Source organism: Falco punctatus, assembly GCF_963210335.1.
Source record: "Falco punctatus genome assembly, chromosome: 8".
Taxonomy (NCBI): Eukaryota; Metazoa; Chordata; class Aves; order Falconiformes; family Falconidae; genus Falco; species Falco punctatus.
Window position 1 is genome coordinate 62,214,555 of NC_137588.1, and position 14,059 is coordinate 62,228,613.

The 14,059-nt window shown below is 49.0% G+C and overlaps 1 protein-coding gene across 8 annotated transcripts in view; it reads right to left on the bottom strand.

Moving 5' to 3' along the window:
- The window catches only part of TCF7 (transcription factor 7), a 73,675-nt gene that overhangs the window by 23,384 nt on the left and 36,232 nt on the right, over positions 1–14,059 (bottom strand). The gene's annotated exons all lie outside the window — the stretch shown is intronic.

Below are 14,059 nucleotides of genomic sequence, written 5' to 3' on the forward strand. Positions count from 1 at the left end.
CAGAGAGAGGGGAACCTGTTCAAAAGAGCTGCGCAGCTGTAAGGAAAACAGACACACACACACACACGCACACGCTGCCGTCTACCGCCAGCCTCCTCGCCTCGAGCGTCTCAGGCTGCTCCCTACATGCCCGGTTTCGCCCATGGTTGCCTTTAAACCCAAACTGACTTTGCCTTGGTGGTAGAATGTTAGGATTTGTCCCAGATAAATCCAGAAAGAGAAAGAGAACTGACAGCACCCCAAAATGGGGAGAAAATGAGAATGGATTGGGTAAGACAGCTCTCCAGGGGCTAGGAGCTGGGTACTGCTAGCCAGACCTCTTGTGTCCCACCAGGACATCTACAGATGATTAGCTGTGTGACTTCGACAAGTCATTTACAGTCTCTGGACTTGATTCACCGGCGCCTTTCACTTTGGTAATGATTTTGCTTAGGCACAGTGAGCACAAAACACCAGTCAGCTCTGGTGGAGGTGGCACAGCCGGAGCTGATGGCTCTGGAGGATCTGTCCTGGACCTCTCCCTGCCACTCCGAGCTGTTTCCACAGTGGTCCAAGAGCCCTGGGAAAGTCCTGTGTTTTGCATCCCTGCTCCAAGGAGGAAACCCATGAAGCAGAAAGGAAAGCAGAGTGATGGAGACGCTGCTTTACATCTGTCTTTCCCACAAAGGCTTGCTCATGCAAATAAAAACCAAGAGGCATACAGGTTTGCATTTAAGAATGCATGAAAACCCTAATTCCTGGCACTTACCAGGTGTAGATTTACTATGTACAGCGGGATATTGGGAATATAACTGCCCCCCCCCCCCCCCTCCCCCAGCATAAACTGGTGTGGTACAGACATTCCTGTCCTGCAGCAGGGCTGTGGGCTATGTGGTTTTCCCATCGAGAGCAGCCCTGGGCGCTCTGAGCTTTTACTGTTCTTGTCCATGAAATGAGATGAATGGCTTTTCAGTGATATTTCTAAAATTAGCTATGGTTTAGCTTATTTAGGAGCCAGAAAGCCTAAATTAGGGCTATGCAGTTGTACGTGTACATTTGAACATGACACTGGAGCAGAACAAGCTTGATGCCGAGCTGTTTTGAAAACCTCAACTTGAACACTTCTGCTGTTCGAAGTAGGACAGATCTTTCCTTCCCATTTGCACCTATCCAAAGCACAGGGCCATCCACCAGCCAACCTCACTGCCTGATGACTGTTAACAGCTTTCAGAGCAATGACAGAAGACACAGACCACTACAAAGGCAGCTGAACAGTCCTGATGCTGATCCACAGGATACCTCATCAGTGAAAAGCACAGAGCACATGTGGTTACAGCAAAGGCACAGCCTGTGCTTCTCCCCAAACACGGGAACATGGTATCTTGGTGGTACCATAGGTTGCAGTTCAGTTACTCAGATTTTTCATCAGTTCAGATGGGAAGCAAGATGTTGCACCAGTAAGACTAGCTGGTGTTCCTCATGTTCCTTCTACATCTGCACTTGCCTCGCTCTAAAATTCTTCTCCTATGCTTTAAACTCATAAAAAGCTGGTGGGGAAGGATGCTTAGAAAGGAGGTAAGGTAAAAATTTCTGTAAGCAGCTACTCATCCCCCTCCCGCTTCCTCCATTAGGAAGTTCCATACAGGAACCCATCTCCCAAACTGAACGAACCAAGGGAAGGAGGAAATGTTGCACAACGATCTGGAGAAACAGAGAAGACTCTTTCCGTGTTGACAGCCGGTTTAAACATGGCAGCTGCTAATGGTCACAGTCCGTGGCCATGTCTGCAGCTCCTGGTCTCCATCAGATGCACTGCGGCTGCCGCACGCGTCTTCGCTGTGAAATCATACCTCGTTTATAGAAATCTATATGCCAGAGAAATGGTATCAATTCCTCTTTTTTACAAGGTCTATATTTAGTGCCTGCAAATCAGCTGCAGCACATGAACCTCGAAGAGGCTTTTCAAAGCCAGAACTTATAAGACGACAAAGTCTTATACCGTAAAATTAAGCTGGTGTAAGTTTTCTGCCGAGCAAACTGATTTAACACACGGGCAGTTGGCTTGGCGTCCTCTCAGCAGATCCCCTCGGAGGATGCGGGGTGGTGCTGGCCAGGACACTACGGGGATGTGCTGTGGTTTGGTGAAGCATCCTGCTGCATCTCCTCCTCAAAGCCATGTTTCAATACAGCTCAGAGCAGTGGTGACGGAGCTGCTCGCCACCCACCCATCCAAAATGACACAGCCGGTGCCCAGCATCATGGCCCCAACCCCAAGTCATCCCAAGTCACCTCCGATCCTTTGGCAGCTGTAGTAGGACAGGAAAGGGCTCTGAGGACAGCTTTGTGTCGGGGAATGAGCTGTGCAGCCACGACCTTGCTACAGAAATGAAGAGGTGCATTTACAGCAACACCAGAATGGTATTTCCAGAGGGGACGGAGAAGCAGAATGGGTTTTGCAAGCCTGGAGGGCCTTTTTCCCTCTCAAATTTGGTAAACTGCAACTCTCCTGAGTGGCCACCTCCCCAGTGAGTGATGCCCACTGGGTCCCCGTGTGCCTCGTGCCAGCAGCCGGTGCCACTTGGCACTGGGGCAGGCACTGACGCTGCAGCGCATCGCCCTACCAGCACTATCGGCCCCCATCAACCTCGCTGAAAATAATTAAAGAATCCCCAACTGTGAGGGAAAAAAGCCTCCCACTTCGAAGCCGAGAAGTGACTTTCATAACCAGAGGCAATTGGACGAGCAAAGAGAAAACGGTCACATTACTTATTAAGAGAGACTAAACGTTGGCAAGGCAAAATTAGGAGAGCTCGCCGCTCACGCGCGGGTGCCTGGCTGCGCTGGCAGCTCGAGGCTAGCTTGAAAACTCTGGTCACTGAGCACACACAAACCCAGCAGGTCTTTCGCTTGAGGATCACCCTCTCGATCAGACCTGCAATGTCGTGTGGCTCCGAGGTGCCTGACCAGGCGCAGCACCCCTCGCCTCTGCTCCCAGCCCACAGCCCACATGCCCCACCAGGGCTGCAGCCCTGCATTATAGCTGCCAGGGTGGTGCTGCTTGATCAGAACTCTAAAGGAGGTTTTTTTAAACAAAACGTGGGTTTTTCATTAGAAAATGGTGAGAGATTGTAATCAAACATTTTCTGGAAAGCACCTTGTGTTAGGAAGTATTTTGACTCATATTTTTAAGACTGAGCTATTGAGTTGTGACACGCTAAAAATGAGTAGTTTTACTTTGCTGGCTTGACAGGATTTTTCTTTTAAACTTTAAAGCTAATCTTAGCAAAATGTAGCACAGAAGGTCAAAAAGGCAAAATTTGAGTGAAATGATTAAACCAAAAAACGTCCATGGCTGGCAAAACTCTTAGGGTTTTTAGCTCTGTCAAAATATTAGAAAAACTTGTAAATATTTTTTTTTTCTGCTTGGATCAGTTTAGGAAAATAAACCAACAAAAACCCAGAAGTCAATGTTTTGTAACCTGTGAAAACTATTCCTTGCTACAACTGAAAGCAGCTATTAAAAGCTGCAGTCATCACACCAAGCTGCCTGGGTGGCTGCTGGGGATCCCAGCATCCCACCAGCACTGGGCTACATACAGACAGGAATTTAATTAATTTTCTGGTAGAAGAAAATTCATAACTAAAATAAAGCAGCTTAATTCTACTGCCCCTTCTGACACATGGTGCCTAATTTAGTGAAAAATGTTTTGTTATGATTTGCTGATGGCTGCAGCAAGCACGCAGGATTGGTCCTCGCACGGGGCGGTCGGGGCTGCGTGCCTGACCTGCACCATGGCGAGCTGTTTAATGCATTAAAGGAGATGAGTAAACCTGTCTGCCACAGTCCAGGTTACACAAACAGAATATAGGAGCTCATCTTACAAGGCTGATCCTGATCTGCCCTGTCGCACATGGGCAAAAAGCACCCTCCTGGGAACACCCCCTCTCGGTTTTGAGGGCTATATTTCAAGTGTTTTGATGTTTTCCCCAGATACTGAACACAAAACCCCTAAGTGAAAAGCTGGCTTTTTCATAGTTTTTATGGCAGTTGCATAGATGACGCTGTTTTGTAGGAAAGAAACTTATATTTTACAGATTTCCCATATGTTTGAAATAATAGAATGAATTTAAGAATTTGCTCTCACTTTATAAAAGTCAGCCCTAAGCCCCCAGGAGCTGTGCTGCGTCACCCGCCAATTCCGACCGTGCCGTATCGCCTCCCTGCAATACCAGGCAATCCTTCACAGCATCACCCCGCTCCCACTCCATGTGGGGAAAACTCCACTCAAGTTTCTTCCACAGGACTTCTGGACATCTTAATCCTGCTACACCACTGCTGTATGGTTCTTTTACAAGCTGTCTTAATGGCTACTCCGAAATGAAAGACACTGCGCTTGCAGATGAGCCAGCTGGGGCTTCACCATGGGAAAGTGGCTTCAGTGTTCAGGCTCCAGCTGACAGCAACTTCTGCAGGGTCAGCATCAGAGGGGGGGGAGCTCGCAGCTGCCAGGGACCCCAAACACAAAGGGGACCCCACAGGCATGGGGACTTCACACACATGGGACCTGAAACACATGGGAGGCTGCAGGCATTGGGGGTCCCGTAAACACAGGGGGTCCTGCGCACATACGGGGTGCCCTCCACAGAGGGGATCTTGTGCACATGGGGGACCCCACGCACACAGGGAATGCCATGCACAAAGGGGACCCCATGGGGACCCTGCAGGCCAGGGAACACAGAGTCACAGAATCACTGAGGTTGGAAAAAAAACCTTAAAGATCATCAACCCAGCACTGCCAAGCCCACCACTAACCCACGGCCCTACGCGCTGCATCTACAGGTTTTCTGAACTCTTCCAGGGATGGCGATTCCATCACCTCCCCGGGCAGCCTGGTCCAGTGCTTGACCACCCCTCCAGTGAAGCAGTCAGGACTGTGCACAGCGGGGGCCCAGCACCCCTGGGGACATGATGACTCCAAGGGGTGCCGTGCTCCCCAGGCAGGATAACAGGGTGCTGCCTGCCTTGCACGAACCTCAGCTTCCAGCCCCCAAACACACTTCGCTGGTGCAAAAGCACCAGCCAACACCTCAGACAGCCAAACCCCCTGGTCAGCCCAAAAGCGAAAAAGCAGGGAGAAGCCTGCTGGAAAGCCCCGCTCCGTGGGAGCTGCCGTCCGTCCTGGCGGCCCCTCCATGGATGCAGGGGGTTGCAGGGAGAGGAAAGCCCTGCCACCCCGCTGTGGTGCTTGCAGCTAGGTGCCCCCATCGCCCAAGGCTGTGCTGGTGCTGGCAGCAGCCTCCTGGGCGAGGGGTGCCTGGAAGCACCCCGGGAGTGCAGGATCCATTCCCTGTGGCACAGGGGCACGAAGCGCCCGGGCACACCAGCCGGCGGCCGGGGAGAGTGCTGTGGTTTCCAGCCTCACCGGGGAGCCGAGCCGCGGTGAGGCGAGATTAGTCACGTCACTTTCAAATTTTCCCACATCGCCGGGGAAACGAGAAAGCCATGGGCCAGCCCAGTGGCGGCTGGTGTGGCGCGAGGGGCCCGGCCGAGGGACCGGAGCTTGGGCTGCAGGCTGTGCCATGCAAGTCCGCATGCAAGACTTGTCCCTGCCAAGGCAGAGGGGTTCCGGCAGCCCCAGAGCCCCGTGCTGCGGGCTGTGCCGTGTGTCCTGTTCCCGGGAGCAGCCCTGGGGCTGGTCCCGGCTCAGAGCAGGCAGATGGATGGGGTGAGCTCTGAGCGTGTGTCCCTGCTCCTCTGCCCTGCTCGGGTGCCGCCGGGCTGAGAGCCCCGGGCGCAGCACACGTGCTGCAGCCTGCAGTCCAGCCCCGAGCTGCCCCGAACGTGTTTGCTTTGACGTCACTTCTCAGAGAGGACAAGATGAGTCGATGTGCCGGCTATGAAAAACAAAACCTACGAAGTTTTGCTGTGGCTGATGCAATGAGGAATTAATTCCTTTTCACTGCAAAATTAGTCATCATGCCACAGAAAGAAAGGTATAAGGTCAGGCTGCACCGAGCATGCACCGCTGCTGGGGAAGGTACCTGTGACCAGGGGACTGTGCCTTTTGCTCTTTATCCAACAATCAATCCAAATAACCAAATTATTAGGGATATACGATAAGGGACATTATTATGTACATCCCACAGCATCAGATCTGCTCCTGGGAGGGCTCGCAGGGCAACGCTGCCATTTGGGGTGCTTGGGGACGCAGAGTCTGTGCACAAACCAAACCCATCTCTGCCGAGTTTCAGGTACCTCCAAGTTCTGATAAAATCTCCAGCTTGGGGCCCCAGACTGTGTCAGCAGACACCTTCACTCCTCATTTCCCTGTGGTGTTGCACCAGGAGGTGCTGTGATAAAACATCACCCCAAATACCCACGGCGGACTGTTTTCGGTGCTGACTGCAAGCACCGGGGCAGCCCGCGGGTGAAGGCAGCGTCGACTCATTTCTTGTCTCGGCACACTTTTTTCTGTTTTCTCACTTTTGCTGCAGTCACATCACACAAGTCCGCTGCCACAGCAGAAAGGAAACAGGGAAAGTTAAAGCCACCCACGCTCAGGTGCTGCCCTCGCCCAGACGTGCACCCCTCCAGCAAAGCCAAATCTTAGCAGCAGCAGCAGCAGCACCGAGGGCTGGGTCTGGCCCTTACCCTCAGCACCACCAAGGGTGCCTCCAGGGACCAGAAGACCATGTCTCCCACGACCAGAAGAGCTGCCCCATGTACACCATCCCTGGCTGGCCCAGAAGTGTTTGCAAGCAGCAAAGGGGAAAGTAATAATTTGCACTTATTAATTCTTGCACCAATTCTGCGTATGAATTGCAGCAAGGAGCCGAGTGGTTTAAGATACACATCACACATACAGGCAAATACTGTCCGTGGTCAGGTTTGTATCCCTACACTCTACATTTTGTGGTTGATGGAGTGTTTATTCCCTTTTCCCTTTCCCTCTGATTTCTTTCAGCCTCTTTAAAATCCAGCTCTGCTTTGAAAATGCTAACGGGGCACCTGAGTAACCCTGCTCCTTTTCGCACATTCAAGGGGATGTACTTGCCTTAGCTGAGCAGCAAAATCCTGCTCCTGTGATGCTGACTCTCGCCTTCGACTCAGACGTGCATCACAGCTGTGTTAGGGGACTGGGTGTCAGGGCACAAGTTCCCTGGCATTTAACACCTTCCAAGCCCCAGCCCTCAGAGAGGTGCCCAAGCTCCAGACACGATGGGGACAAATACAGGGAAAGAACTTCAAAACCTTTTACAAGTTCTCAGTGACCTTCTGTGCTGGTGCTGCTTTCTGGTTTTAAGCAATGATGGTTATTATTTTTTTAAGTTAAACTCTGCAGGGGAAATAGCTGAGCTTTTCACCGTTTACAGGCACAGGAAGAGCCATTTCACTTCTCAAGTATTTATCTTCTAAGAGAAAGATGTAGGTGGTTCTTTGTTTAAAAAGAAAGAAAGAAAAAAAGACATGGAAAAATAAAGATCAAAAGTCCCTCCCAGATGCTGCTCTCTTACAGTGACAGGGGGCAAGTGTGGAGGCAGTCACACCCCACACCAGAGAGGAGAAACCCCCTGAAAAATAAACCTTTGGCATCACCACCCGATGTTTACAGTCACATTCAGCAAAAGAGCCACCTCAGTCCAGAAGCCTCCTCAACTTTGCAGAAAGTCCCCTTGCACAACTCTCGCCTTGCTTGGGAACCGCTGCTGCTGTGACGCTGAAAGCAGCTTCACGGTGCTGCGTCTGCCGAGGAGGGGACAGCAACACCCCCCGGCCCCAAGGTGCCAGCTGCCACAAGGGGCAATGGGGACATTTGGCTTCATGGAAACAAATGCTGGGGCAATATAACCCAGGGGCCGCAGCGCAACACCAAGCCTCAGCTATTTTCTCCCAAATGCCAGGGCAATATAATGGTGAGGCTGCATCACGCACACACACACAGAGCTCGTTCCCCTATTCTGCAACATCCAGCTCTAGTTACTGCCTCTCGTGCTCTGGGCTATGAAGGAAAAACCCCTCGGTCCTCTCTGTGCTACGTGGTTCTGCGAATTTGAATCAAAAGCTGCAAACCCTGGAGTTACCAGTAACGCTTGAGGCTTAAATCAGAAGGCGCTTACTTGACCCGTGGAGGCTGATAGTATCTGACCTCCTTTATTTCGCTCCACTTCTCAAAGACAAGCGGTTGGTCTGATACCCAGAATTAATCAGGAAAATGTCCAAGAGGGCAAGGGAAGAAAGCGAAATAAAAGTATGACAAAGTTTGCCCTTCGGTAGGGCTTGAGACACTTGTTTCTGACAGGACCAGAGGCATCAGCCCCGCGTGCCTGGCTCACCGGCAGCACCGGGACCGGCCGAACCTCGGGGTGTGAGGGCTCGGTGAAACGCAGAGGGTTCGCCCTGTGAGAGCCATGTCCCGGTCTTGGGGGATTTTCACTGGTTTTGAGAAATCATTTGCAAGCCCCAGCCCCAGCTGGGTCTGGGATCTTAACTGAGGTGGCTTTGGCATCTGGTTGTCACATCCCTCCCCGCCGAGGACGCGCTGCCGCAGCAGATGGAAACCCCTCTGAGATTTCTGGGTGCATCTGTCAGCAAATCAGCCCAACAGGAACCCTCCAGGTGTCGGTGCTGTGCTGTTTTCTCAAGGCAAATGTTTGCTTACACAGCTCCATGGCATCAGGAAAGGGCTCCTGGCCATTTGCCTGGGTTTTTTCTTTCCATTTAAAACAAAAACAAAACCAGCCCATGTACTTGAAAGAGCGCAGAGGAGTTAACAAAGCACAAAACCCCCAAAAAACGCTGATGTGATTTAAGGCGTTTCGATTCAGCAAACATCAGAGGGGATGAAACCTGCCCCTTCACACCACAGCGGTGCCAGGGTGCATGGCCACTGTGGGTGACACTGTCCTGGTGCTGTCATCACTGTCACCCCAGAACCTGGGCAGGAGACCCACAACAGGACTTTTGTCCCTGTCTCTAGGCTTGGGATGGGACAGCTGCCAGCATCCCCCGGCAGGCACTATACTTCCTGTCTTATTTTATTTTATTCTACTTTATTTTATTTTTATTCTACTTTTTTTTTTTTTTTCTTCAATCAGCTAGTCTCAAAGCTCAGCTTCGGGGGTGGTGGGGGTGGTGGTGTCTCACTGTGCCAGAACATCACTGGTTGAAAAAAAAAGACAACAAACCAAAAGTGTCTCATGCTGTTTGAAAGTAAATCCCCAACTGGGTGACTGTGCTTTGAAAAAATAATCGTAATAACAGTAATAATAATAAAAATAATACCTGTAATGCTGCTGACTTGCTCAGAGAAAGCTTTCTCCCATAGCATAGGATGGCCAAGGCCACGTGCTCGCACAACATCAGATGACACCAAGAGATCTTTTAAGGTGTTGGAGGCGGCCGTGCCCAAGCACATGCCACTGGCTAATTAACAGATAAGACGGAACAACCAGAGATGATAATTTGTATTAGTTACTGTCGTTCTTGGGTACACATTTCCTTGCTATGGTGAAATCCTTTGATATTTATACGGATGTCAAGCACATTTCCAACACGGATGGCCACGAAGGAATGGACTGTGGCTGCTCTGAGTCTTTGCCGGGGTCTCCTTTCGAGCAGGAGGGCACAGGGACAGCCGGCTGTGGCACGGGGTGTCCCTCCCACCCTAACATTCATTCTGCCAGCCAGCTGCGGAGCCCAAGGGATGAGGGCTGCGACGAGAGGCATCCCTCCCCACAGGGATCCCCCAAATCTATCGGGAACCCCCGGGCAGGAGCGGTGAGAGCTGCCCACTGCCTGGAGCTGCCTCTGCATTATTCTAATCTGTGCTCACATTTATTTCCCAGCTTCCATGATAAACGGCTCTTTGGAGGACGCGGAGGGAAGATAATCCCCTCTGGAGCTGAAGGGATGCTTTATTGACACCCTGCAGCTGTAAGGCGATAGCAGCTTTCCTTGTTGCTCACTTTCAAGGGTGACATGTTTACAAAGAATGCTACAGCCGCTAATCCTGGATGATACCCTGTGTCTGCCTGGGAGAAATCCTAATTTTCTTGATAGGAGGAATTAGTTCCTTTAATGCTTAATACCCCTTTTTTCCTCTGAAAGCAAGCAAGCGTTATTGTGCAGAGCGGAATAAACATTTTAATTAAAATGTGGAATTTATCTTCCAGTCGAATTCGTACGAGCCCCCGACGATACATCAAACTCCGCTTTCCCATTTTGCATCTTTCTCTGATCTCTTAATGCGAATGGCTGAATTAAAACCTGGGCTTGGTGGATTTGCATATAATTAGAGAGCAAGGGAAATTAATAGGGAATTGAATGGCTTTCTCCTCTGCCCATCTGATGTTTTTACCAGATTAAAATGAGTTGATTTTTTTTAATGACTATAAAAATGTATTAAATATTATTTAACCTTTTTTTTTGTTGGGGGAGGGAAGCAGACAGACTAAAGAAACAAACATACATATGCTAATGAACGCCTCCTATCCTGGGAAGCAAATATCATTGTAATTAGGATTAGAAAGGAATACTAATTAATCTTGTCCTGCCACTTGACTTTTAGAAGTTCCTTAAATGTTACCTCCAATGAGATGTAAAACAAGGCGCAGTTTAAAGGCTTGCCAGCTAATCCCTGTGGCCGTCGGTGGCACGGGCAAAGGTTCCCCGAGCCTCCCGGCCGAGATTTAGGACTGAGTGGTCTGACCCCGGCACATGAGCTGGATTCAGTGAAGAGAAACAGGCGGCTCTGCTCCTGTATTTCCTAATTCCCCACGACGAACTAGGTAACGAGACAGCAAACCAAGAGAGATGGGAAGCACCACAGCAATCCCTGACTCCGTACAGTCATTTTTTCAGATTTTTGACCACGGGGTTTTTTTCCCCAGTATTGTCTGAAGAGTCTATTTAGTAATACTTATTAGGCTCATTTTCAGAACGGGACCCAAGGTAATGGATGGGAATAAATGAGGTAACCTTAGCACTGTGCCATCCCCACCCCATGCCTCGATTTCATCTTCTCTGCTCTGGTGATGCTGAAGATTACCTACCGTGCTGGTATGAAGTCATACATATTTTAACTCGGCTCTTGTCATGTGTCATCAAATCCTGTTTTTCAGGTATTGAGATTCATAGATTTAATTGCGTAAGATTTTACTATGGGAGGGGATGGTCATGAGATTATTCTCCTCTTTGGGTTTCAATATGGAAAGCAGTTTTGAGAGCACTGGTTTCCAAACTTCAGATCCTGGCTGAAAGTTTCGTTTTCTAAATCCAGGTAAATACAGTGGAAGGAGGTGCCATAATGGGGGGTTGTAACCTGGACTGGTAACGAAACACAGCAACCTTCATGCTTTATGCTAAATAATAACTAATCAATGAATCATGCTACGGCTAGGTTGGCTTCTCAGCATATTTTTTCCAAGAGCTCCAGTAGTTTTTTGCCTACAGCTTTATGAGGGTGACTGTGAACAACAGCCCAGGAATAACATGGTTAGTACAGACATGAAACATTTTCACTTCGAAACCAGAGACCACACAAAATGTGCCCAGTCTTGGATTTCATTTTAACCCAGCTGATCAAAAGTTCACAAGGCAGGACTGATCAAAGGCTTCACGTTGAAAAAATGAGAAAGTCACAATTTCATATGGTTTTGATGAGAAAAATAATTGACGAACTTTTGCTCTTTCAACTTGGTTTTGCTTTGAGTTTGGGGTTTGTCTGAATACAGGAAGCAACGGGCACAAACCCGCAGAAACCCGAGTACAGTTGTAATGATCTGGTTCTTACTGGGAGCTCGCCACCTGTTCCAGGACTGCATGGGGTCAGGAATTTTAAGCAACATTATTTACTTTTGTCAGAAAAAGCACATTATGGAAACCACAACTCTTCGTGGGGTGTATCTTCACCACAGTTTTGTTGGGAGAAGTTTAGGTCTGGGACAGAGTTTCAAGCCACGTCCTGGTCAATGCACTCGCCTTCCCAGGAGGCAGAAGATCCAGATACAAGACATGCTCACCCTGAATCCTTCTTTTTTATTTTCATGCTCTGAAATCTTCAGTCTTCTGCTGGGCTGGGCTGCTTTATGTGAACCACCCTGACCGATCACGAAGAGGGTCCCGGTGGCCTGCCCCTGGCCAGGCAGAGCAGCACGAGCGTGGCAGCTGGAGGTGTGCGTCCATTCCCATCATCACAGACTTTAGATATCACAATTTCACGTAGACAGTGAAAGGGAAAAATGTTAAAATACCAACTTTTCTGGCTGAGGTTAGACTTGTTTTCCAAAACAGTTTGCCCTGGGAGCTCGCCCTGCCCCACGGTCAGCCGCAGCACAGGACTTCATGAAAAAGGTTTTCCAGAAATGTTAAACAAAGCAGAACTGAGCAAACAGAGGGGTGTGTATACAGCAGTCCCACGGTAGGTAGAGATCAGAGCTGCTGCCGTGCAAGCAGGCAGCTCCATCCCAGCACATCCCTGCTGCACAGGTCCCTGCAGTGTCTGCCTCTGCCTACGCTGGACCTGCCCGCACCGTGAGACCCCAGCACCGACAACATGCAGGACGCTGGTGCCACCAGAATTGTCCCCAAGGCAGATGACTGTGTTCCTTTAGGAAGCTCATTTTCAGGATTTGCTGGGAAGTGGAGGGTGGCTTTTTAGTTCCTCCTGAGGGTCACCCTGGGAGAGCATGGGGGCTTCAGCCCTCTTCCGACACCAGAAAAACCTCAGGGTTTCCATGGAGGCATTTGCTGAACTTGCTGATTAGGGTCCTATTCCATGCCATTTGTTGTCATGAAATACAAACTGATCCACTACAACAGCATTTACCGCATTTAGATGAAAAGAAGAAGAAAATGAATTAAAGAAGAAGGAAGAACAGATGATAATCCAGGGTACCATCATATATCAAGCTTCTGGCATAGATTATTTCCTAAGCAGATAATTAACTAATTTATCCCACTAGCAGGGATCAGCTATTTAACTGTACGTCATTTTGTAACACAGACTTTTTATTTTTAACTTACTTGCAATGCCCTCTGATCTATTACAACAATTGCCAGCTGTATTTGCTTAATGATAAAACTGAGGTTACACAGAACATCAATTATACTAAAAAAATATGTATCTACCACACCTGTACGCATACAACCTCCACATGCCTACAGTGCAATTTTTTAGCTTAGGTATTACTTAGGGCCTGAGCTGAAAGTCTGTGTCCCACATCTGCTTGCTGACAATCTGGAAGTGAAAAACTCTTGCTATGGGGACAGTGATCCACAGGCAAAAAAATCCTTGCTTCAGGACATTACTACATGATCAAAACCTATACTAGTATTTCATTCTTCAAAGTAGAAGTGCTCTTCATAATCAGTGGATTGTAAATTTGCTAAAAAATCCAATTAAAACAATATTACCATTGGGTTAGGATTTACATTTTTCCCTGCAAAGTTTGCAATTAAGAAAACCAGCCCATCTATCTTACAGCCATCATCTAAGCTCCTTAGAATGCAAAAGGTAAAAACCATATAGATTATAAAGGATTATGCTTTTTTACTCCTCTCTTGGTTTTAACTGAGGTGCTACACAGAGAAAGCAATTTCTTCTTAAAACTCATGCTTAACATAATATCTTCCCTTTAATTTTTTGGCTGTCTCTCTCCACTGTTTCAGGACATAAAGCAGCCTGGGACTTGCTGAAGAAAATAAATCCCCAAACACAGCCAAGACCCAGCTGATGTGATTTAGACGGAAACTCCATCTCAGAAGAGGCGAGTTCGTAAGTGAGGTGTCTGGGGCTGACCCTCCCCAGGGCAAAATAACGTGCTCAGCTCGCTGCTCCCCGGGGCCATGGGTTAGTGGTGGACTTGGCAGCGCCAGGTTCATGGTTGGACCTGATGAGCTTAAAGGTCTTTTCCAACCTAAACAATTCTACAATCCCCGCACCAGCCCCTGCAGGGACACACCAGCCACATCTCCAAACGGCTTTTAGCAGAAGTGCAACAACTTAGATATTAGATTTACAGGATAGAAAACAAGATTCAATCCATGCCAAAAGTCAATATAAGTTTTCCCAGTGATTTA